General features: G+C 34.5%; 5 long non-coding RNA genes across 7 annotated transcripts; 2 read left to right on the top strand and 3 right to left on the bottom strand.

The window, feature by feature from the left end:
- Positions 1-11,329: 11,329 nt before the first annotated feature.
- LOC126927190 (uncharacterized) lies at positions 11,330-12,762 on the bottom strand. Its single transcript, XR_007715271.1, has 5 exons — positions 12,581-12,762; positions 12,315-12,503; positions 11,847-12,204; positions 11,664-11,718; positions 11,330-11,549 (listed from the first exon to the last, which is right to left on the bottom strand). It is a non-coding gene; the product is annotated as an uncharacterized LOC126927190 (long non-coding RNA).
- Positions 12,763-12,801: 39 nt separating this feature from the next.
- On the top strand, positions 12,802-18,919 carry LOC126927179 (uncharacterized). 3 transcript variants are annotated; one of them, XR_007715260.1, is made up of 6 exons: positions 12,802-13,071; positions 13,227-13,548; positions 13,765-14,124; positions 14,179-14,226; positions 16,592-17,978; positions 18,558-18,919. It is a non-coding gene; the product is annotated as an uncharacterized LOC126927179 (long non-coding RNA). The 3 variants fall into 3 exon arrangements; XR_007715261.1 differs by lacking the exon at positions 14,179-14,226 and having other exon boundaries at positions 13,408-13,548; XR_007715259.1 differs by lacking the exon at positions 14,179-14,226.
- LOC126927204 (uncharacterized) lies at positions 13,262-13,813 on the bottom strand. The gene is made up of 2 exons (XR_007715284.1): positions 13,668-13,813; positions 13,262-13,595 (listed from the first exon to the last, which is right to left on the bottom strand). It is a non-coding gene; the product is annotated as an uncharacterized LOC126927204 (long non-coding RNA).
- Positions 18,920-18,979: 60 nt separating the features above from the next.
- LOC126927177 (uncharacterized) lies at positions 18,980-19,402 on the top strand. Its single transcript, XR_007715257.1, has 2 exons — positions 18,980-19,178; positions 19,295-19,402. It is a non-coding gene; the product is annotated as an uncharacterized LOC126927177 (long non-coding RNA).
- On the bottom strand, positions 19,354-20,195 carry LOC126927193 (uncharacterized). Its single transcript, XR_007715274.1, has 2 exons — positions 19,624-20,195; positions 19,354-19,513 (listed from the first exon to the last, which is right to left on the bottom strand). It is a non-coding gene; the product is annotated as an uncharacterized LOC126927193 (long non-coding RNA).
- Positions 20,196-26,962: the final 6,767 nt, after the last annotated feature.

The following is a 26,962-nucleotide window of genomic DNA, read 5'->3' as shown; positions in this document are numbered from 1 at the left end:
GTGGATGGAATGGGAGATGAATGAAGGCTTACTTCTGTAAAATACGTAAAATGGTAGTCGGAATGAATTTTGGCGCTTGGGGACAGAAAAAGAGCTGACTGATACTGTCATACACCTGAATTTATAAAATTTTGAAAATTCGATGTAACCTTTGAACTTTATCGTATTCTGTTTCATAGCACAAATTATTGTTCCCGAAATGTACGTTTAGTGTTATAATATATTTGACCAACGGTTCTCAAATACTAGTTTTGCAAAAGCAATGGTGGAATTGGAGCAATTCTTTCTTCTTTCATTCTTTGAATGACCTGGATTTTCGAGTAGTCTAGTGACGATTGATCCCTACAATTAATCGATTTCTTTTTATTACACAAGTGCAAGAGATTCCGCGTTGTACGCGGATGTTGCAACATCGAATGCCTGAACCCCACAGAAGATCCGACCGAATTTAATGTCACTACCGTCGATGATTCACCCAGAAATGGTTCACTTCAGAACCATAGTCCCATATCTGGATGCGTCAGTCACTATGTGTCACATAGTCATATGTGGATGCTGAGCTTATTGATGGTAATTGTAATATTTTAATTTTTTTATTCTATATTTTCGACTTCTTTTTTCGAGTAGAATCACCAATTTTCCGCTTGTACTATCAATTACCAACCAGCCTGTATGACAAAATTCTGTTTTAAACACGAAACTCGCCACGAGTGGCTACTTTGTTTACGAAATTAAACGAATTTAATAAATGAAATGGCAGGGAAGGAACTACAAGTGACCGTCAAACTATTTTTATGCTTGAAAAGTAATTCGCAAAGTAATATAAAATAATACTACTGATTTGTGTCTCTTTCAGAACTTTTTCTTAATCTCTTGTTTTTTCCCTTCAAATTTATTATTTATTATTTATTCGGTGTCACGAAAACCGATTAAATATTAAATATCTTAAATATAGATTGAAATGAAAGCTTGTCAGTTCTCGTTCAATTGTCACTTCAATGTTGTTAGTTCAAAGGTTCTCGTACATCGTAAAGCAAGGGACCAAATCTTTAACTTATTACAAATTAAACCTTTTATTGTAATTACGAAAATTATGAAAGTCCCAAGCGAAACAAGTAGGGAACATGAACTGCTCAACGAACCAAAGAACGGCTCAGTGACAAAATTAATAAAGTAAGGATCACAAATATTACAACATTACACTCTTACATCACATAATAGTTCTCTATACAAAAGATATATAGCGAATCGACTTTTCACAACGATAAGAATCAACAGAACCAATTAAGACCAGGCGAAACTCTCATAAGACAACAATATCAGAGGGATCAAATCAGCGATTTTAATCTATGTTACAAATTATAGTTATCAAGAAAAATTGCTCTTTTCACGAAAATTATGCTGATGACACACTCACAATGCATTTTATATTTGATAGTCGGATGTGCTCGTGGCCATCAGGAGTATAAAGACGACGTTTTTAGAAAATGACAGCGCTGTCGGGTTTTAAAAGCTTTTATTTTTTTATTCATCATTACGAAGATTGTGATGGAAGAACGTAATGGGGTAAAATCTGACGATTCCTTAATGAAGAATGCTTAAAGAGATTCTATAGAAAACGGTGATCGTTTCGTTGAGTAGTTCATTCGAATTTTGATCAGGATTATTGAGATAGAAGGGTCGAGAGCTTCGTGGAATATAAACTTTGACGCTTCGACGCTTCATCTCTTTTCAAACTCACCAGTCACAAACCATGGTTCACTGAATATATCTTTTTGGAAAATCCTTTTTGGATTTTCGTACGAGAAACATGGTATGTTTGACAAGGGATTTTCTTTTGAGGCAATTTAGAGTGACAAAAAGGTCTTTCTGTTAGGTAGCTTGACGAGAAAAATGTTTTATTGATAACGTAAATGGAACGAGTAGTTACGAATTTAAATAGAATATGACCAATATGAGGAATATATATCTTCTCTTCGACTTTCATAAGCTGAAAGCCCCGTATCTAAATTTTATCTTAATTATTTGAAGCAAAAAGTATGTTTTCTGAAACTTTCGTTTCTCGTGATGAGTACTTTATGATGTAATAAAAAATTTTGTCTGAAAATTATACTCAAGATCAATTTCATGATCCATTTTCTCTAACAGATCTCCATCTTCCACAGCTATAACAAATAATTTTTTGACACTCTATACATTTAACATCGATTATAATTCTGATAATTGAAACACCGAACATCAATGTGTTTATTCACTACGCCAACACAGATAACAATTAACATTGATATATAATATATATTTGACGATATATATCTGAAAGAATAGAAATTTCATTTAATCGACTATATGACCATACTCGGTTAAGTACCAACAACGACTATCTATCAACCTTATCTTACTTCCTCAAAGATATAGAAAGACTTTAAAAATTTCAGCCATGTGATTTGGTCCTTTAAAATTTAGAAGTAATATAACGATAAAATACCATCAAAACCTTTAAATTTCCAATATTCAAGAGAAACTTGAAATCTCGTTTATTTACTCAGCAACAAAATCCTATTTACCTTCAGAGAACCTATACAATTTTTGCACAGCTCAATATCTCTCCTTTAAACAAAACATCAAAGTATGTTGTTCCTAACTTCAAAGGGCTCAACTCAATTTTTTGATCAATTTCTCTCGTCCTATACGCTCGTTTCAAAGCTTATAATACCATCTACACCTTTGCCTTGTGTTCCATCCATGGTTCCTATGCATGCAATTATATTATTATCGTTCCAAAGGATCTTAGCATTTCTGTTTCGCTCGTGATAGGTATTCACATCAATAAGTTAAAGATTTGATCCCTTGCTTTATGATGTACGAGAACCTTTGAACTAACAACTTTGAAGTGACAACGGAACGAGAAATGACAAGCTTTCATTTCAATCTATATTTAAGATATTTAATATTTAATCGGTTTTCGTGACACCGAATAAATAATAAATAATAAATTTGAAGGGAAAAAGCACCGAATAAATAATAAATAATAAATTTGAAGGGAAAAAACAAGAGATTAAGAAAAAATTCTGAAAAATTCTGACACAAATCAGTAGTATTATTTTATATTACTTTGCGAATTACTTTTCAAGCATAAAAATAGTTTGACGGTCACTTGTAGTTCCTTCCTTGCCATTTCATTTATTAAATTCGTTTAATTTCGTAAACAAAATAGCCACTCGTGGCGAGTTTTGTGTTTAAAATAGAATTTTGTCATACAGGCTGGTTGGTAATTGATAGTACAAGCGGAAAATTGGTGATTCTACTCGAAAAAAGAAGTCGAAAATATAGAATAAAAAAAAATTAAAATATTACAATTACCATCAATAAGCTCAGCATCCACATATGACTATGTGACACATAGTGACTGACGCATCCAGATATGGGACTATGGTTCTGAAGTGAACCATTTCTGGGTGAATCTTCGACGGTAGTGACATTAAATTCGGTCGGATCTTCTGTGGGGTTCAGGCATTCGATGTAGCAACATCAGCGTACAACGCGGAATCTCTTGCACTTGTGTAATAAAAAGAAATCGATTAATTGTAGGGATCAATCGTCACTAGACTACTCGAAAATCCAGGTCATTCAAAGAATGAAAGAAGAAAGAATTGCTCCAATTCCACCATTGCTTTTGCAAAACTAGTATTTGAGAACCGTTGGTCAAATATATTATAACACTAAACGTACATTTCGGGAAGAATAATTTGTGCTATGAAACAGAATACGATAAAGTTCAAAGGTTACATCGATTTTCAAAATTTTATAAATTCAGGTGTATGACAGTATCAGTCAGCTCTTTTTCTGTCCCCAAGCGCCAAAATTCATTCCGACTACCATTTTACGTATTTTACAGAAGTAGGCCTTCATTCATCTCCCATTCCATCCACCAACATGCTCTCGACGTATTATCTTCTAAGTAAAATATTGATGTTGAGTCAGACATCCAACTGAATAATCTTTTCGGTGTTACTATAAGGCAATTAAAACCAGGGCTTGTGCTTATACGTTAGATGTAATACTTGGCATGAAACCTGCTGATATTAATATTAAATTTATGCATAGTAGGATGTAGGACCATTGTCAAAATGAAATTATTTAGCATCTTATATAGCCTGGCAAGGCTCGAACGTTTTATCTTCCTGTAGATTTTCTTTGCTTTTAGACTTTCCTTCCATTTCTTTGAATTGGTATCTTCTGTACACTATTTATAAAGGAAGAATAAATTACATGTTACATCCAAGTTACCAATCCAAATAATTTTAAGTAAGAAAAGAGATCTAATGCAACAGTTTCAACTTAAATATAGATCCGACGATTATTTACGAACGAATAGTATAAATCTTTTAGCAATATGAAATTCGCAATATTTATTCAAATATTTATATTTATAGTACGTCATTAGCAAAGAAGACATGTTTGGGTGCGTTAAATTTAAAGGTTTTGATGGTATTTTATCGTTATATTACTTCTAAATTTTAAAGGACCAAATCACATGGCTGAAATTTTTAAAGTCTTTCTATATCTTTGAGGAAGTAAGATAAGGTTGATAGATAGTCGTTGTTGGTACTTAACCGAGTATGGTCATATAGTCGATTAAATGAAATTTCTATTCTTTCAGATATATATCGTCAAATATATATTATATATCAATGTTAATTGTTATCTGTGTTGGCGTAGTGAATAAACACATTGATGTTCGGTGTTTCAATTATCAGAATTATAATCGATGTTAAATGTATAGAGTGTCAAAAAATTATTTGTTATAGCTGTGGAAGATGGAGATCTGTTAGAGAAAATGGTTCATGAAATTGATCTTGAGTATAATTTTCAGACAAAATTTTTTATTGCATCATAAAGTACTCATCACGAGAAACGAAAGTTTCAGAAAACCCCTGGATCGTAAATGATTCGTTCTTTTGAAAAAAGCTGTTTAAAATTTCTTATACTAATCCCTATACTAATTGTATATACTAATTGTATTTAGTATATTATGTTATAAATAATGGTTAATATAAGTATCAAAATAAATAGACAACAATTAATTACATAACATCGTAATAACATAATATAATATAATGGGCGTAATCATATACAGTAAAACTTAGAAAATATGCTCTGGATGAATTCGGTGAAAATTATCCTTTGTTCCGTGGTATATATAGGCAAAAACGAATGGTAGACCGCAGCATAATAGTTTCCAACCATCCACAATTGTTCTAATTCCTCACTCGACGTCTTTCATGTTCATTCATGTAGGAAAAAGTATGTTATCGTTTAATAATAAGCTTTTAAGCGTTTAATAACATCTCGTCGAGTAGAAATTCCACACGAAGCAGTGAGAAAAATAATATTTGAAGAAGATCTATGTTCTCAGCTTCGTCGTGTGCAAGAACTTTGTAGGATAGATTGTATCATGCGATGAAAATTTTATACTTGTAAGTTAAGAAAATTGGAACGAAAATTCACGTTGTCTCAAAGATATCTTGTTTTTGGATAGAAATAGTTACTTTACTAACAACATTCTCAATATTAAGGATATGAACATCTTTGATTTAATCAAAGCCGCTGGAATACGCCAGATATTTCATATCTGACTTAAACATGTACTGCGACGAGCGAAAAAAGTAAACACATAAATGTAAAAGACTAATTTTTCAAGTGATCGGTAAAGACTAGGTAACAGTAACTACAAGTTATTATTAACGAAATGTAATAGTTAATTTTCATTAACATTAATAATGTACAAAACATTTTACAAAAATGGACATCTCAAACCATGTTTACGGTTTTGCACATTAATTATACTCGTCGAATCAAGGTTTCAACATAGATATTTCGTCCACTAGTACTACTTCACGTTTATTACATCCAATAGAATTAACTACTATTTAGGTAAATTATTTTGTGGAATGGTCAAATAATGCTCTTTTCTCATTATACCTTCGACATTCGCTTTCTACATAAAATCAACGGGCTGTGTTTACACTTTTGCTTGTCACGGCGTATCAAGGAAGATTGAAATATAAAGTAATTCGCACAAAAAAGTAGATATTAGTATTGATGTTATTGTATTCCATATTTGACCTTAAAATATGAATAAAATCAGTCTAAGTATTAATGAAATTTCAAACATTTTTTCTAAAACAACGGAACTTTCCTTTCTAATGAGCACTATATGATGCAATAGAAAAACAATTTGACACTGAAAATTGTGGTCAAGATCAATTTTGCGCTACACTTATTTAACCAATTTTCATCAAATCGAAGGTGTAGAATGGCTTGAAAAAAATACCGCGATAAATACTTTTTTGACACTTTGTACAAAGGTGTATATCAATGTGTATATCGATACACATACTCTGTATGTGCATATCCGTGGTATATATATCCGTTTTTCGAAGCAAAATGTCATCTACCTGTTCAAAAGAGCAAAGCAAAAACACTACATAGAGGGTTTGTTACTGTTAACACTCTCTATTTCCGTGCGTAAAGTATCCAACCAGATATCCAGGAACAGCTTTCAGGGAACGAGATTGAATATTTGATCGAATATATTTAATATGGCAATGTTACGTATAACAATATACGTATGGAATTTTAAAAGTCACGAGGGTTGCAGCGGACTCAATTTTAATGTACATTAAACATTTTGCTCATTGATGACCTTACCTTAATTTTTTTCTCCTTCCTCACTTTCTTTTCCTATGCGAGTGAGAGCAAGATTGATAGTAACAAGCGATTTCATTAAAACACAATCTCCTTTTCCATTTGATGAACACTATACGAGACGAGGGAATGATTTAGGAACACGACTTTCGAGCGGTTTCAACAACTATTAAGTTTCATTTATAGCAACGAACACTGCCAAAGACGTAATCAATAAGATTCGCGTAGGTGCCGTAGATGACGTAGATGAAAAAACGTAGATCAAACGTAAATGACGAAATTATACATTAATTTATTTTAACGCGTTAAAATTACGCTAATGACAGTTGCTCCATTCAATTTGTTCACATATTTGAGCCCTATATGGAACAAAGTGAACGGAGCATCTGCGAGCGTGTTAACCGGACAACGACGAATTTTCACATCTACTCCACGAAGCTTCACATATATCAATGACCACTACCGTAGTCATGGTCAAACATAGATGACGAAGTTATGTATTGATTCACTTTAACACGTTCAGATTACGCTAGTGACACTTGCGCAGTACTATTTGTTCATATATTTAAGCCCTATACGCAACAAAGTGAACGTAGCATCAGTAAGCGTGTTAATTGGACAACCACGAATTTTCACATATATTGCACGAAGATTCGTATATAACAATGATCACTGCCATAATCATGGTCAACCGTAGATGACGAGATTATGCATTAATTCACTTTAAAAATTACGCTAGTGACACTTGCGCAGTACTATTTGTTCATATATTTAAGCCCTATATGCAACAAAGTGAACGTAGCATCTGCAAGCGTGTTAGTTGGACAACGACGAATTTCGTTTCGCAAACACGGACACGTGATACATTTTGAAGTTACGTGGACGTGAGAGTAATTCGTTCCCTTAAATTGCTCAATTTCCATTTCTTTCGCCATGTATATTCGAGTATTGCATTTGAATTGCAGAGCAGTGGGAAGTAACGGCGCACGTCGTTGATATATCGACAGGAACATGAATTCTTTTTTCATAGGATGAATACTTTTTTCATCGAATTATTAAACCGAATCAAGTTTTCAAATCCAATCATTTAATTTCATCGTTTTACATCGAACGGTTCAATCTTTTTTCTTTTAAATACCTTACCTATATTTCATCTCGTTGAATATTCCATATTTTTAATGCTACTACCACTTATTGGAAATTTCAAATATGTAATTATCGTTCTGAAGTTAGAAATTCGAAATAACATTCGTCAGTATATGATTCTACGTTTTATATAGAGTAATAAAAATGATACAATGAGTTTCGGTAAATAACCAATAAAAATTTTTGTTCCTTTTTCTTTTTCCTTTTTTTTTCTTTTTGGTTTTATGTATCCAAGGTCGAGAATAAACTATGTGCACGTTTCCTCTCGTTTCTTGCATTTTTATGAGGAATTCAGTCTTTTTACGCCACAAGAGTCTCAACGTTTTCGTTTTCACGCCTACGTTACGCTCGTTAAACACGTTCCAACAAGACCATGAATAAGGATAACAGCTTTAATGTTTTCACATGTGTTAATTTATTATTTTAGACCTTAAATATTTTATTTATAAAATCTTTATTTAAACAAGTTACCATTGTCGCTACAATAAATCAATGAATGAAATCAGTTTAAATTTAAAATATCATTTCATAATTTTTCGTCACTTGTATCTAAAAACAACAAAAAAACGGTGTATCCACATCGGATAAATTAATACGCCCCGGCGCAAAATAAAACCAAGACGCACAGCTCTGTGGAATGCCAACGGTCTAACGCAACGCAAACTTGAACTAGAACTCTTCCTAAAACACCAGCAAATCGACATAATGCTCATAACTGAAACCCACTTCACCGACAAAAACTACCTGAACATAAACGGATACAAGTTCTACCATACCCAACACCCCAGCGGAAAGGCCCACGGCGGCACCGGAATCATAATCAAATCAAACATTAAGCACTACGAACTTCCACCATTCCAGAAAGACTACCTCCAAGCATGGTCTTGAAGACTGTCATGGTACAATCACCACTTCAGCTGTATACTGCCCTCCAAGACACTCCATCGCCAAAGAAGACTTTGGCGACTTCCTGGACACCCTGGGCAATAGATTCATAGCTGGAGGAGACTACAACGCCAAACACACCCAATGGGGCAGCAGACTGGTTACAGTAAGAGGCAAAAACCTCCTCAACAGCATAATAACCAACAAGCTCAACTACCTTACCACATACGAACCCACACACTGGCCCACCGACACAAACAAAATACCCGATCTCCTTGATTTCCTCATAACTAAAAATATCTCGTCAAGACACGTCCAAATCAATTCCTCGGCTGATCTCTCCTCTGATCATTCCCCCGTGATAGTAACAGTCAGTTCAACTATCATCGAGAATACACGTAATGGCTCCATACATAACCAACACACCAACTGGCAGCTCTTTAGAGAAGTCTTTACACACACAACTTCAGCCTCAACTTCACTAAAAACCAATGAAGAAATCGAAGCAGCCACGGAATACCAAAACACGAGCATAATAAACGCTATCCGCTTCTCCACACCGGCAAAAACGTCCATCAGCAATCACGAATACCCCCAGTACATATTAAAAAAAATAGCAGAAAAACGTAGACTAAGAAGCATATGGCAGACCCATAGAACACCGGAGGACAAACGCAAACTAAACAACGCAACTAGAGAACTATCCTAAACTATAAAAAACTACAATAATGACCGTTTTCACAAATATCTCGCCAGCTTGTCCCCCACAGCCGACTCCAACTACTCACTATGGAAGGCCTCCAGGAAACTCACGCGCCTCCCACAAATAATACCTCCAATCCGCCGTCCGCAGGGTGGATGGGCGCGTAGCCCTATAGAAAAAGCCAACCTATTTGCCAAACACTTGACTGAAGTATTCCAACTCCATTCCTCCATAGCTGCAGCGGACGTTACCGAATATCTGCACACTCCCTTCCAAATGTCCCCTCCTATTGAACCCTTCACTTCTTTAGAGATCATAGAAGCAATCAGTCGCCTAAACCCCAAGAAAGCAGCAGGTCACGACCTAATAGGAAATAAAGCAATCAAGGAACTTCCGATAAAAGGGATTGCACTCATCGCATCAATCTTTAACGCTATCCTCCGCCTTCAACACTTTCCCAAGGCTTGGAAAATCTCACTGATCACCCTCATCCCTAAACCCGGTAAACCAATATATGAAACCAGCTCCTATCGCCCAATCAGTCTTTTACCTACCCTGTCTAAACTATTCGAGAGGATGCTCACGAATCGTCTCCTTCCACTCCTAGAAGAATTGAAAACGCTCCCAGACCACCAATTCGGCTTCCGAAAACAACACCCAACAGTAGAGCAAATCCACCGCATAACCCACATGATCAGCCAAACCCTTGAAAAGAAAAAATACTGCTCAGCGGTATTCCTAGACATCCAACAGGCATAACACACAAAGTATGGCATAAAGGGCTACTCTACAAGCTCAAAAAGATCCTACCCCATCCATACTACTCCATCTTAAAATCCTACCTAACCAACAGACAATTCATAGTTAAATGTCTAGGCGCCACTTCCGCAACATTCCCAATAGAATCCGGCATACCCCAAGGTAGTGTCCTCGGACTCCTACTGTTCTCCATCTACACTGCCGACTTATCTATATCAAACGAGGTAACAATAGCAACATTTGCCGACGACGCAGCACTATTAGCTACCCACGCAGACCCGGCAATTGCCTCATCCACTCTCCAGCGAAGTCTCGACTCCATGGAAAAGTGGTTCCAAAAATGGGGTTTCAAAATAAACGAAAAAAAATCCTCTCATGTAACCTTCACGCTCCGAAAACAAACCTGCCCCCAGGTCACCATTAACAACACAATAATCCCAAGCAAGGACTCCGTAAGATACCTGGGCATGACCCTGGACAGGAGGCTAACTTGGAAAAAACATATCTCAGAAAAAACAAAGCAACTAAAGGAAAAATTAAGAAAATTCTATTGGTTCACGGGCCGACGCTCCAAACTAAACATACAGAACAAAATAATCCTCTACAAGGCCGTAATAAAACCTGTCTGGACCTACGGAATCCAACTATGGGGAACAGCAAGTAATTCCAACATTGAAATACTCCAACGCTTCCAATCGAAAACGCTAAGATCCCTATCAAATGCACCCTGGTATGTTACCAACGAAACAATCCACCGTGACCTCAAGATACCTACAGTCAAAGATGAAATACACAAGTCCAGAAGCAGATATAACACAAGAGTCAACAACCACCACAACCCACTAGTCACCCAACTACTGGACACGACGGACCGATCTACAGTTATCATATTTTATATAAAATTAGAAGGGACCTTTAAAAAATTGCATGCAACAACACACTTACAGGAACTCTTGAATTAGTTTTTCTACATGCCTGATTATGTCTTTATATGTATATGTCAATTCAAATTTATTTTCTTAAAAGTCCCTTAATGAAAAACTAACACTTCATACTAACTTAGAACTTTTGAGTTCTTAGAATATTCTGATTTAGTCACTGGCTGTACAATAAATTCATTTACAGATATTATATTTCCACCAAGAGCTAGTTTTATTATGAGCCTTCCTGCATCATCATCGAATCCTTCTATTTGACCATAATTATTACTTTGTTTTCCAGCTATAATTTTCACAAATGTTCCTTTCTCGATTTTAACTTCTTCCTCTTCTTTTTAGGAATCTGTATTTTTGGTATCTGTAGTTTCATACCTTTTGGTCGTAATTCTGGTATGACAGCTGCTACTAATCTGTAATAGTTAGAATAAACGATTGTGAAATAAAAAATGATGTTCTCTGTTTACTTTCCAATAAGTGATGTATTAAACACATATAATTAATTTAATCTAGAGTAAAATTCATACTTTTCATTTCAACCAATTCCCTTTCCTGGTTGCCATCCCATTCCCCGTAACATTGCTACACCAAAAGCATCAATAGGAATTTTTTCATAACCTTCTAACGTAGACTGAAAAATAAAAAACAATATTTATAATATGCAAATGTAATACATCTGTGCATTGCACATCAATATGTTGATAACGTACCTGTTCTTTGCCTCTTAATGATTCATCTTCTACTAAAGGTAAAGTTAAATCATTTGTTTTAGTTTCATGTTCATTCTTTGACTTAAGTTCCTCAATGATTTCTTCCGCCGCTTGCTCTTCTAAAGTAACAACTTTATTTTCACTATCTTCAACTGGCTCTTTCTTTATTGATATTATTGGCGATGCTTTTCCATTAGATAGCTTTGATTTTGCCTCGTTAACACTAGCGTCTCCTACCTTTTCCTTATCTGCCTTCGGAAGGAAAATGTCTGCATCTATTTTATTAAGAATTCTATCATGCCAGGTTTTTGAACCTAGTAATGGAATAATTAGAGGTTCATCCTTTTTTTCTTCCTCACTGAAATAAAAAAATTGTTTTCAAATATATATATTCCGCTATTGGTGATTTTTATAGATTAGGTTGAGGTTATATGTTTCTTGATTATAAATTTTACTTTTTGAACTCACCCTATTACTTTAATACCTTTCTCATCAAGGCATTCAATGTAATCAACTTTCTTTTTTTCTTGTGGAATAGCATTTTTTCTTAATAGATTTCTTAATAGATTTTGCAAAACCGAAGGAAATCTTCTTTCCTTCTTCTGCCATTTGTTTGTTATTTTAACACTGACTTATAGACCAATACACATGTATATACTAGACATAAAGATTGATGTCACTTGAAACTATGTATATGAATCTAATATCTTATTATACTTTATTAATCTACTCACAATTACTTGCACATTACTAAAATTTCATTCCGACAATATATCAAGCGCCTGAATAAGTGACATTAAAGTAAACATATATGAGAGAGGAAATAAGAAGAACTGACGCCTATGGTTTTCTATGTTACAGAGCTAGTGCTGCACCATACGGCCAAATGCCGAAAGTGGCTAGGATATCCCAGAGGGAGTAGTGCTGCACCACGCAGTCCAATGCCGAAGGTGGCTTATGCTAGTATATATACCTGTCTATACGTTTCAATCAGAAAATCGATATTATGTGTTCATGTGAAAGTTCACATTTCCTTAGGAGCTGTATTTTGATAGATTTAAGCTTCTAATGGAGCATTTTAAACGTATAGAGTATACTATGAAGTAGAGTGCGGATCATTTTATATTCATAGAAAATTTGAATGTATGGAAATGTACAAAATGCTCATGATATGCAAAAATATGCAAAATATTCAAAGTAAACCAATCATCAAAAAGTTTAAAAGGTGAAACAAATTTCTTTAATAACACCTAGATTAATTTTTATTTGTTAACGATCTACATTCTACTACGCTTTTAATTCTACCCTAGTTTATGCACCATAGCGCATGACAGCGCTATTATGTCCTTTACAATTTATTCAAGATCATTCTATTTTCAGATCAGACTCTCTATTTTTCTTTTTGCATCCTGAAAATTACCGTATAGAGATGTAAAACGAAAGCTATTGCTCGTTAAAATTTGACGTACTTTTGTTTTCATGAAAATATACATATGTTGAATTAAATAAACTAAACTATTGATAATCACATTGAAAGTATATATATTTATATATAACTTAGATTTCACAGATTATTTCGATATTGAAGTACTTCTTATGTATTAACGAAGAAGATAAAACATACTAATACAAGCATAATTCAACTGAGCGATTATGATAATGTTAATGCGCATCTCCGAACGTGCAGAGGATAAATGAGCAGGTAAGTTGCTCCCATCACTTTCTCCTTTGTTTCATGCAACTGTAACTCTTAGAATGTAATGTATAAATGTATATAACTATCCTTAATCGCATTGACGAAATGATGATAGACACAATTACTTGTTTGTCAGTTGAAGATCTTTTCTTTCCTCTTACTACATATTTATGTACTCTTAACTTGTCTTTTTAGCAATACTATCGCTCGTTTGTTCTACAGTTTTCAGAATTCTACCTTTTAGCGTTCTACACACGATCGGAGCGTAAATGTGCCCGTAGTCTGCCTGTTCCTATAAGCTACTTTAAACGATCATCTTTGATTGTGTTGGCTCGTAGATCATAGAGGAAGCCATTTACCTATTTTTCGGAACAAGAACTACAGTTAAAAACAGCGACCAATTGAGAACAGTAGTTAAGTCCGCGAGTAGAGAGGTGAGCGTGTTTTAGCTGCGACAACAGCACACGGTATGCAGATACGAAGCCGGGGTAAACCGGGAAGCCGTAGTTCACGGACCGTAGTAAGCGTGGTAACTCTAAACAGTCAACGACATTTGAAAGCCGGCCGCACTCTGGAATTCAGGTAAATTTACCTCTTTTTCGTCTTAAATTTTCATTGACATTTCTCTGCTTATAGATTATTATACGGTTAGAAATGACATATTTTTGGAGATATCGAGGAATGGTACTTTTAAGTAATTTTGATTTTCATCACTCATAAATTGAACCGAGGAAATTCCATCGATTTATTTACCGGCTGTTAAAAAGTTTTAATGAAATGGGACAAATGGTAATTAGTTGCGAAAATAAGGACAGTTGTGCCAGAGTTACAGTGTTTGCCTTTAATTTCAATTAACTGTACAGCCTGAACGTGGAGATTTTGTTCCTATGTAAATGATGAGATATACGACACACTGGACCGGTTTCTCGATAGTTAACATCTAAATGGTTAAATTAGGGAATGCTTTAACAAAGTTGATTCAAACATTTGATGAAAAACCCATAATTTACCTTTCTTAGAAATAGTCTTATACTCTTATATATCTTTTATACATTTTTCTTATATATAGAAATCTAACATTTATCAAATATGTGACAATTTCTACTGCAATCAAACATCTTATTTACTCTACGTAATGAAGCTAAGTTTAATTAACTTTCCTCAGTATCTTACATCACCAGTCACGCTCTCGATCCCGCTAGCTAGGCAATAAATCATCAAAAGTCGAGTTACAATTACGTTCTTATCCTACTTCAGAGCCCCTCACCTATCCGCTATCCAATTTCCTCTTCGAAATCCCATCGTGAAACCGACAATTAACTACTGTTCATCAGCATACGTACAGTTGACGGAATCGACATAATGAGACAGCGGAGTTAAATGTTAAAAAGTTTGCATATTTTATAATTTGAATGGCGTAAGGGAAAATAAGATGTTTGATTCGCCTAAGATCGTTTCATCCTGTATGGCACCAACATTTCATAAAATATTATATAACACAATTTGGAAAACAGGGTTGAGAATCATAGTGGTGTAAGTTAGGCCATTGCCAGTTTTCATCAAATAATCTTCTGTGTTTATTACCGTAAAAATAGATTACATCTGTTCAAACCGTGGAAACAGAAATGGTAGAGAATAAAGTTACGACTTAATCGGTTCTGAAACCAAAGGGAAGATATGTTTGAGAGTAAAAATGAATTCAAACATTCGGAATTACGACTTAAACCACTATGACATTGAATTTGTCGTATGAAACCTACGCGTTGGGGAACGTGTTGAGGATGTCCCGAAACGTAGTTACAAATTAAGACAGGTCCGCGAGGCTAACTGTAAAAGAGCGAGCGTAACTGTGCGGAGTCGATGTTAACGGAGAAGATCTTCCTGCCGAAGATTTGTTCCGCTATGTCTAGACGTTCTATCCTTTGTTTCCTCGTTGCATTTTTTTACCTTCATTTTATCGCCACGAACAATGTTGCTCGTCGTGCTCTTAACCGTGCAACAGTCGGACAAAAACCCGTTCTATCTCGTATATAGCGTTCTGTTCGACACGGTCCACGAACTTACGGACAGATTTTTCGCGATTAAAAGAACAAGATAAGACAATTTCACGGTGATCTTATTGTTGTATATGTATACGGAAGTCCCATGGTTGTCGAAGTTTGTGCAGTAATTCTTCTTTCTCTTTCTCTTTTAATTATCGTTTTTTGCAGAAGAATGACCGTGGTGTAGAACATGATTGATGTTGATGGTGTAGTAATGGGCGGTGATGCTTCAAACGTATATAATACACTTGAGTTGTATCAAGCATGTTTTTACAACTTTGAGTCGGTTCTACGTGTTCTTATGTTATTGTAACGATTAAGTTACCATAAATATAGCAGTTTTCCCAATGGATCCACGCGTCGAGAGAAGCCATATCACGTAAAACATACATTTCCGTATAATGTTGTACAAATAACAGTCTAAGAAGAGTAGACACTCTTTATTACGATCATACATGTATATTGAAAATATAGCGATCGTTGCAACGTTATGAAAAATTATTGCAATGAAATATTTTGACGGTGGATACGTATCGTTAGCAGATGATTCACAAGTTTCGAATCGTCTGACGGTACTGGTGCGTTGAACTTTCAGTGGTTGGGCGCGTACGCGTGTCGGGTCGAATTCTAGTTCGATTTCGCGGGAGGTTCGACTTCGCTATGGTAAATGTAGTCGAGTGAACAATCGCACTACCGGATCTACGCGTAGTCCGGAACTCGGCGCATAATGCCGCGGAAACGGGCATTACAGGTCATTCAGAAGTTACGTCTCATAAATTAAAATACATAGAAGAATGGCAATTACATTCTCCTTTTTATTATTTATATTCTATTATTAGAACACGTATCATTTTTCAAAATTTTCCTTGCAATCTACAATTGTTTATGTTATCTTCCTATTGATCATCGACTTTGTCATTTGCATGTCTCATTTTCCTCGTGTTCGGCATTTCAATATCAGGGAACAAATTTGTATCTTCTACATGAAATCATCTCTTTAATTTCAGATAGACGAATATGCGGCTGCTTCTGTTCCAAATATCTCCGTTACTGTGTCTGTTGACGGAAATCGGCGCGGCTGGGATCGGTAAAGCATGGCAGATCCTGCCATACGCGACCGATTCCTGGAATCACCCATCATGGCCACGGCTCGACTCTTCCGCGTTCGAAGTTCGCAGCGTGAGCGGGGTTGGTCATCTCAATCCCTTGTTTAATTGTTGATTTTTTAAAATCTTTGTTTATTAATTCCAGGTTTTTTACATATTTTTTTTTACATGATTTTTTTCCAGAATAAACGCTGAATTCTGATTGTAGGGTGGTACAGGCAAAAGTACCGATACGCGACGGTACGACATAGCCATGCATTATTACATTTTTTTTTTTTTTTTTTTTTTTTTTTTTTTTTTTTAAGATTATTATTGTAACTTAAATTTAAGCCGCTGTTACGCTGTGCTTATGTGCGATATTTTAATTTATGTCGTGAAAGCCTGGACGCAAAAACAGGACAGTTCGTTAGCGTAGGAGGGAACTTCTTCGTTAGACTGAACTCTGTTGATTGACTATTGAAAGCGCAAAGCGTAATAAGTTATAGTAATTCTTTTGCACGAGATTAAATAATTCAAGAGCGTTATTTTTTAGTATTGATTATTTATTTTAAACATTGAAATTTACAATAAACATTTAGAATTTACAACAGAATTTGGCTAATAATTCAGTTGTATGAGAAAAATTTCAAGACAATTATCGATACATAACCCGACATCGCATTTTCTGCATTCTCTTATTTTTCACACAAACAACACATTTTCTTCTCGATAATTAGATGCGACTGTCCTCGAAACAGGTAGACAATTATAACGAGACATTATTGGCATTTGCTTACTGCCGTTACTAAGGAATACATTCATATTTATCTCACATAAATGTAATAGTATTACTTCTACTTGATCGGAAAAATCGACAAACGCGTATATCTGTCCTTAGGCCATGCGGAATACTTGCAAAAAACGCATATATGTGTTCTGAGTCTACACCCATAGCTTTCGCCCGGCGCATATACGCGCCCATACATGCGTTAATAAGATAAGAGGAAATAAAAGACAGATTATCGATAAAATACACTAACACATATGTAATACGTGGAGATATTACCACTCAGATTACACATATTATATATTATAAGGGAAGATGTATACCACGTATACATATATGTAGCACGAACATTTCAAACTTGTTTATAACGCGTGCGCACACATACATGCACGCACACGAACAATTTTTCGAACGATAATTATATTAATGATATATATTATGATAACCATTTATATTTTTTAAAATATGTTCTTATGGCATACATATTTATTCCACGCTTCATATCTATCCACATCCGTAACTGTAGGTGACATTGTTTTTTAACAATTTTGCTATTATTTCATAATTCTTTAATTCATATTTCAAAGTCGTAACAGATGTTTCTTTTTTTTCAAGTTTTTCCCACATTGGACTTATTTCTAGCAGCCATGCTTGCTTACAAAGCAATTTTATATCCGCGCAAGAATATTTTTCAGTAGATTTTATTATGTGGTTTACAATATCCATATTCTCTAATAACTGGTTGCTAAGGTATTATTTGAACATATCGAGTCGAGTAACTTCATTTGGTAATGATACGTATATTTTCTTTTCGAGGCATCTGCGTAAAGCTGCATCAATGTCCCTAATAATATATTTACAATAAATATTATTGTTCTGTTATATTAATAATAACGAAGGAATATTCCGAACAACACAATAATTAAGATTAAGATAATGAATAATTATGATATTAAGATATTTTCTACTTAGAAAACATTGAAATAGCGTGATATACATAGCAAGGGCAATTAGTTGCAGCCAAAAGAACTACATTAGAATTTTCGTTAGATACTAATCCATCCAATCTAGAAAGAAGTTCTGATCTGAATCTCTTTGAAGGTTCAGACAATGTACAGTTTACTCCTTTATTTGTGCCTATCCAGTCAATCTCGTCGATCAAAATAATTGTAGGCGAATAATTTTAGGCAAGTTCAAATAAAACCTGTTCAATTTAACAAATGTATTTATTATTTATTAAATATTATATTCAAAATTCCTTAAATTCATTGTTTCATCACGAACGTAATATCATTTCGTTTTCCAAACAACTATTCTATTTATATATGATTATTATTATATATGATATATTCCAGAATCTCTTCTTCATAGACAAAGGAAATCAACTTACACGGATATACTTCTCGGAATCACCTCTCCATTTGCTCACCAATGAGCTGGCCGTTATGTTAAAAAAGGTACAGTGGCATTCTGTTGCGACTGCCTTCGCCAACATCGTCTTCCCTATTTCGTAATTGCTTGTATAGCAGAATACCTTTCCAGGGAGAAAATGGGCCTTTAAAAAAGATAAGGTACTTGAGGAGATACACAATGGCCTCCTTAATAGCAGATTTACATTCCTCTAGGCCTACGATGTTGTCCCAATATACATTTAATTTTGTCAGTATGATTTCCTGCGACAATACAAAGATGAAATGGCGCATAATCTCCGTATTAATTTCCGTAAATGTTATGTAATTCGTTATTTAAAGCTTTACTGAAATCAGTATTTACAATACGTATATTAATCGAAAATAACTTACGCATGAAATGTCTTCAATAATCTTCCATAATTCCAGATTGTCTATATAAAGCTTCTGAGCCTATTTTGATATCTTTGATTGCGTGGATTGTTCCATTAAGATGTTAAATAGCTCTCCTCTTCTGATGAAGATTCATCGCTTTCATTGGCGAAAATTGGTGTCAATGTTATTGCGAGATTAATATCATCCGTAGCGTCACCCGTCATCTTCTGTTGTACATTCCTCCTTTTCACAGACTCACTTCTCGTTTCTTTGCTAACAGATTTGACACGTTTTACTACTTCTTCGAAGATTGAATGATATTGTAATCGATACGTTGAATACGTTGAGAACGTTGAATAGTGTTAAATAATTTAAATTCTTACACTTTGTTCGCATTTGTCATTTCCCTCGTCTTTATTTCCTTTTCAGTTATTTTCTTGCACAATATAGGATATTTTTGGAATTTCATCTTGTAATAATAATTTTCATATTCTGTAAGAATAATTTCCAAATCAACGTTGTCGCAGACTCGATATTTCCGAGGTAGACGAGCTTCCCGGATTAATACATCGCTAATGTCTACATATCTAAAAAATATAATTTTTAATTCATTGAACAAATTTTATGCTATGAGTACACACTATACGATAATCATCAATTAACTGTTTTATTTCTCGGTAAGACAGACAAAAAGAATGTACTGTCTATTTATTATTATATAAATCCTCGGCGATAATTTTTTGCCTTCTGCTTTTTAATTTCTAATTTTTAAAGTTTGAATTTATATATATTTTCATTTATAACTAGTTAATCTACGTTATCGATTGAGTTATTCTATAACTACTGAGTTACCGATGTCGATTTTCAAATTTTGGTTCCTTCCCCTCTTTCCGCACTAATTTCTATTTCGATTGGTCACCGATACTATTCGAAAAAATTGCAACTAAGAAGATATCTAAATATATACACATAATATAAATTTATAAACATAATTTTGTTATCTACTATCTTGATACGTGCAAAGATAAATCTTAATGATATATAATACAGCGTAAATGGTTATAAATAATTAATTATTGACAATAATTATAAGAATTATCGAAAGAAAAAATCATAGATACTATGTGCGAGTGTAAAATATCGCAAAAAATGAACAATTGTGAAAAACGCAATATGGCAAATCAATGACAAAACACACTCATGACTGTCATGGAAGTTCCAAAGTCTAAAATCTAGAATATTCCTTACCTCTTTTCGCAAATTATGAGATATCTTATTTGTGGTACCTTGCAGCGATAAATCACCGTTTATTGTAATAGTTTTAAATGTGATAATGATATCCTTGTATTGACTATCGTTTCTCGATAGTTACGAGAATTTTCGTTTATTACTTTGAGACAATCCGTCACTTCCTTTCTCTTATAAAGTTTCCCTTCAACTCCGTTGAAAACTGAGCATCAAACAGGAGACGAACGATTTGTTGTCATGGCAATGTTAGTTCACACGTAAGCAGGGTGCGAATATAATGATGGAATAGTCGAATCCTGTCTACTGTATAGTAAGATGGATGCGACATGGAAATAGAAAGAGAAGGCTGTATATAAGCATTTTCTGTCCTTGTTTAATCAGGCATGCACACTAGTGGACACTGACGGCGCTTGTTTACCGTTGTTACACATTTCCGGTACAAGTACGCGGGCATCAGAGAAGGACGGAACGGTCTCTCTCTTTACCCCTATATCGCGTTTTTAGTTCGCTCACGCGCTCTGTACTTATATCTATTACATTTCCACCATAAGCAGCGGCCGTGCAGTGACTTACAAAAGTTTCGAACTCGCGGACGTTTAATCACGTTCCCTACTCCGAAGGGGTAAGTACAAAGTTGCTCGTCTCAGTACTCTTGTTAGAAGTTTTATCATCTTTTTCATTTCGTGGCTACAAGTTTTTCCAGGAAATTCTTATCGTTTTACAAGGGCTGTGGGACACAGTGACGTCAGCTATCGATCATATACGCGAATTTGTTGTAAATTAATTAGGAGAATATCTGGAGTTCTTTATCGTTGTCAGCTGTAAAATATTAGAATTTTTCATTTATAATTGTCATATTTTCGACTCTTCCGTTGCCAAGACCATCTTGAAAGATTTTTGGTATGTTCCATCACCCTTGTTAAAAGTGTGCCCATTGGTTAGATATATTGATTTTAAAAACCAATACGTATATCAAGTTTATTATCTCACAGAAACAAAGAAATTCGTTTTATTAACGAATTTTCGATGTTTCTTCTCAATTTCCTTTAGTATCGAACGAAGAACATTATTTGATCAAACGTTTCATCGTTCAGATTGTATTTCGTTTAAAAAGATTGAAATTGATATTGAGATAAGATCAAAAAGTATCCGTTGTTCTCGAACATTCTAGTATTCCTTCGCCGCCCGGGAGAAAGACAGGTATGAAGAAAGAAGATATTTTTTTTATTAACTTTTTAATATTGATATTTCGACAAATATTGACGTGTGCAGTGAGAAGATCCAGTGAAATTTTGAATAATATCGTTTTAATAATTTGTGAAACGAATTAGTTTGGTTTTTTCCATTTTTATTAGTTTCCGTCAATGCTGATTGACGCGCCACTCCAGTTTCCATTTCCGTTTCTCGAAATTTTCTACGTCCTTGGTCTTTGGGACTCTTTGCCCAGGTAACTGCATTGCTTCTGGGTACGTCTCACCGTTCGGGTCTCTCGAGCTTTCGGTGTCAGTTGTTACCGTTGAAGGAAGAGAAGCTGGTGACGGATATTATCGAATAAATCGTTTATTCTGGAAAAGTTCGAGTAAGTTCGTTCTGTTTGAATAAATCAAGACATAGATCAATTTTTATCGTATCATCGTGATTCGCCATGTCGTACGTTTGGTTTCGGGATAACATATGTTTTTAATTTGGTACTTTTAATTTGAAATTTTACGTCTATGATCGTGACAGGAAGATACTTTCAGTGAATTATAAATATTTCAAATTATAAATTATAAATATTTGTTATAAATTACAATCATACTACGGGGAAAAGTGAAACATATGTTTTCTTGTGGAACATGTGATAGTAAATTATTCGAAGCATAATAATGCTTAATTAAACATCTATACGGTAACATTTACGGACGAATATTCGGGTAATATTATCGCGTCGCTCTAATCTGGCATTTAATGCTTTGATTGCGGTCTTTGAAATGGCATCGCAGATGCTGGTATAATATCACACGAAAAAGGAAGGACCAGTGGTTAATGTTGCAAGTGCACCAGTGCGTTGCAGCCATCGGGCGTGGCTTTGACGCCGGTGCCGCGGAGAGGCGCAGAACGTGTTCGATCGATCCGCGAACGCAGCCCGTGCTCATACTGCGACAGAGTTCGTTTCAGTTAGTCTCAGTCGCTGTTTGGCCGTCGATAGCGTATAGTCGCGCCGGCCGACGATTATTTTTTCTTTTTTTGTTTCTCGATAATTCTCTCGCAACACTCGTTCTATACGTACACCATCAGTTTATCGCGTGATCATTGTTACCGCTTCCCCTACTTTGTCACGTCCTTCAAAGAAGATTTTCCTTCAGTTTTTTGTTGTTTGGGGAAAATTCATCGCTCGGACACATGGATTTATCGACACGACGGTTTATCGAGGCATCAGCGTGATGTACTTTTCAAGTTTCATATTTTCTCTATGATACTTTCTAAGGAGAATTTAGAATTCGAACGATATCAATTTCCAGGAAATATAGGTCTTTATGAGACCATAGGTTAGGTTAGGACCATAGGATAGGTTTGAATTTAATTAACTCTCTTATAATTGGTATTTCAATTTTTTAATTCCTTAAATTTAGCTTTCTTTATGCTGTTAGATGATGTAACGCGGGCATTTTATGATATATCGAATATATTCGTATATATTTTACTTTATACATTCGATAAATTTCCTTGGTTGGCCGGCCTGCAACCCACATACGGCACTTAATAAAAATTTGTTTCGTTAGAGGTCGGTGTTTGTTCGTCTTCGTCATAAAAATGTCATGACGTCATATCATATCACAAGGGTTCTTCTGAAAGCTAGATATTCAATAACAAGATTAATGGTTTTCGGTAGCTTGTAATGTCAAGCTTTGAACTGGCGGGATCGCCTTGCTGTCAAATCGCCATTCAGCAGCGACCATATTCTTTAACTACGTTCAAGACGTATATCACGCTACAGAAACCATCAAAGGAGGATAATTGCAAGTTAGTTGCCTCTTAGAAACGAGACAGTTGGTTGTTACTTGTTATCCGTAGTTGGTAGTTGTTCTCCTTAGTCGTCACATATTATAGAGACGACATTCATAGTCACCAGTTGCCTTCGCTAATAGTTTCTTGTTGTCTGTAGTTAGTTCTCGTCATCGCTATGTATTCCATCAATCACGTAAAATTTAACATATAGGATTTTATTCTTTTTTATTCTTTCTGTAGGAAGATTCTTTAAGTAATATGAATTTAAGTAACTATTTTATGATACAATAAAGTGGAAAAACGATTATTTTACGTAACGTAATTTTTTAAAGAACTTCGAATTTAAAGGATTCAGATAGATATCTTAAACGTAATTAAACCCTCCATATCGTAACAAATTGAAAGAAATTGCGCAAGAAAGTTAATACACTTAATGCATAAAACATATATTTAAAATCCAAATGTAGGCGTTGACGCGTGCGTGCTACATGTTCGAAACGTTCGTTACATCCGCGATAAAATTTGTAACGACGAAGAAGCTTAACATATGGTGTGCTTCAAGACGACAGTAAAAAGTGTTGTCGTATTTTTCGAAATTTCTTCCATTCTTAATAAAAATATATTGTATAAATATAGTAGGATTTTTCAAATTTAAATAGTTATAATGATTTGAAACTTTACAATCGTACGGTTCTGTTTTATCCTTTGAATATACCTGTCATTTTCATATCTCCTTTTAACTAAACTAAATATTTGGAAACCCTATAATTTGTACACTTCTATTTGTGAATAAGATCGATGAAATTAAAGCGTAACTATGCTTTCAATAATGGCTTCGATGTATTGCTCACCATTATGGCGGATTAACGTCTCTAAGTGATCGACCTTAATCACTAAATGGCAGCTGCGATTCAGTGGTAGAGCCTTACACATGACGGACATTGCAAGCGCTTGTAAGACGTCTATCGTGAAACGTTTCCAATAGCATCGATTACGACGACGGTGAAATCCGAATAGAAATATATATCGCGTATCGCTTCAGCCTGACATGTCTTAAAATAGAATCACAATTTTTCGTTCTTAAAAAAAAAAAAAAAAAAAAAAAAAAAAGAAAAAAAAGTCTACAAAAATTATATGCAAATAAAATAGATAAATGGATAAATGGTTGTACAAATTTATAAAACAGATATTACAAATATACGTAAATAAATTATATATTTATAAATTGTTTGTTTAAATATCTGTTTGTTTAAATAAATGAAAGGGATATTTACGACTTACAATGAACGTAGTCCTGTTTTTAGTTTTAAACAAAGCAAAAACGGATAACAACTTTTTAAAATGTAAAACTCAACGCAACAGTGGTTTTTTTTAATTAATCAATAACGTTCAAAGTTAATTAATTTAGAGTGGTTTGTACATTTTGTATGCTCGCCGTATTTTAACGTTTGATGTGTAACGTTTGATGTAGTACTTGATGCCCGAAAAATCGAAAAATAATTAAATTTGATCGTTTCGTCGAATTTACAAGTGTGTATATTCGTGTGAAATCCTATGTGCTTGTGTATGCTGATGTGAAAGGCGGTAATATATTTTTCTTTTTTCGATTATTGTTGTCAACTTTTGTTTGGAATAAATCAATTCCGTGAATAGAAGTGCAATCAATACAGCTTACTATGAAATGATAGCACAACAACAGTACATATCGCCATTGACGTCAGCTTCACAAAATTTCTCGAGTATCGAGGTCGTCCATTTGGGTTAAGAATTTATTTCCAAAATGCCACAAGCACGAATATCTTATGGAAATCCACTGTATTTCCACTGTAATTTTTAATAATCAGATTCCATATTGTATGCTACGATTCGAGGAAAATCCGCAGCTAATTATTATCTTTGCTGCCTTTAAATACCATAAATAGTCGTCCGTAAATTTTAAAAGATTTTCTGTGCCATACTTATATTGTGTATTTTAGTCTTAAGGTGCGGGTCGTGTTCAATTAATCGAAAGTGATGAAACTGTAATGGGTCACGATAGTCAAATATTAAAAATGGTCTCGTTGGCTACATTTAAAATCTTTACGAGATATATATGCATAGTACGTTGCTACTAGCAACGGGTAGCGATGAGCAATAGAGAACAGTACCTTCCTTATCTCGTCGTGATTATGTACATACCAGTAATGCACAGTACTCGTACTGAATATCTTACAACATCTACATAGATTTTCAGATTTGTTTCGAATATTACCAGCATAACCATGATAGTAGAATTCTGTTACAGTATTAATTCTATAGTGCCGTTATGCATAATACAGCCCTAAAATGTTTCTACAAATATACGAATATTTTCGTCAGCTACTATATTCCAACCATGGCTTATTATGAAAGGAAATATATAACGAAATTACTTGTTTTTTTAGACTAAATTAGTTTAATTTGAATAATTTTAGTAATTGTGTAGGATCGAACAACAACTTATCATTAGCTTCACTCGAGACTTGATTGCACGTAGCAACGTAATTGCGTTGGAACTGAGGATAGAAAACAATGTCAACCGTTAGACGCGTCTGGCGAATGTGTAACGCGTGAATAATAGATGGCGGCAATCACGTGAACCCTACTTATAGCTGTTTCGGCTTATATCGTAGCATTCAACCTAGGGTATAACGATAGGGATCATTAGAAGTTCAAAGGCCGGCTGATCAGCCTCATTTTGTTCCATTTTTTAATCAAGCGATGAATCGACAAATTGTACAGATTTCGATGGTTATCACAGTTCTCTGGGAATTTTGAAGCGCGGTTCGTCGAATTTAGTCGGATTGACTACAGACTCTTTTACGAGCAGCTTGAAACTCGATCTAGTTTCGAGAAAATGAAAAATTCGTTTTATCTCTTTGCTTCCCTGTTCCTTCCTTCCTCTTTTTTTTTGCTTTTTACATTGCGTTAAGACCGGCTAAATAATATTGATTGCCATGGACGTTGGCTGGTTCAAAATCACTGACATCGACGATAACAAAAGTAAGTTTGATGATCATTTATCTGAGCCGGTGTTATTCGACTTGAGCTCTGCACATTTGTTAATATTATTCTAGTAGGGATGAGACACTACAAATTTTAAATAACTTCGATTAAAATTATATTATAAAAATTATATTACATTAACGTTTAGAAGTCAATAAAGTGGAAAGAATTACGCGAGATAATGTAAATATAAATTACATTACAAGGAAACAATACGGCTAGGTAATTTGAAACATTCTGGCTAAAATTGCATTCTTTCAAAGTTAGGACGTACAGTATTTACAAAGCAGATTAAGTATCAAATGGGGTACTTAAGAAAATTCATGTTATCATTCTTTAGTAAACATTTTCAGGTTATAGCCTTCTGCAAAAGCTGCTTTTCGTTACGTTAACGTATTCATTATTAATATTAATCATATTGTTCTTATCTCCTAGGGGCATAACAATCCATTTTTATAT

The sequence above is a fragment of the Bombus affinis genome, unplaced genomic scaffold (genome assembly GCF_024516045.1).
Source record: "Bombus affinis isolate iyBomAffi1 unplaced genomic scaffold, iyBomAffi1.2 ctg00000078.1, whole genome shotgun sequence".
In the NCBI taxonomy this organism is placed as follows: Eukaryota; Metazoa; Arthropoda; class Insecta; order Hymenoptera; family Apidae; genus Bombus; species Bombus affinis.
This window is presented reverse-complemented; position numbering and strand designations above follow the sequence as displayed.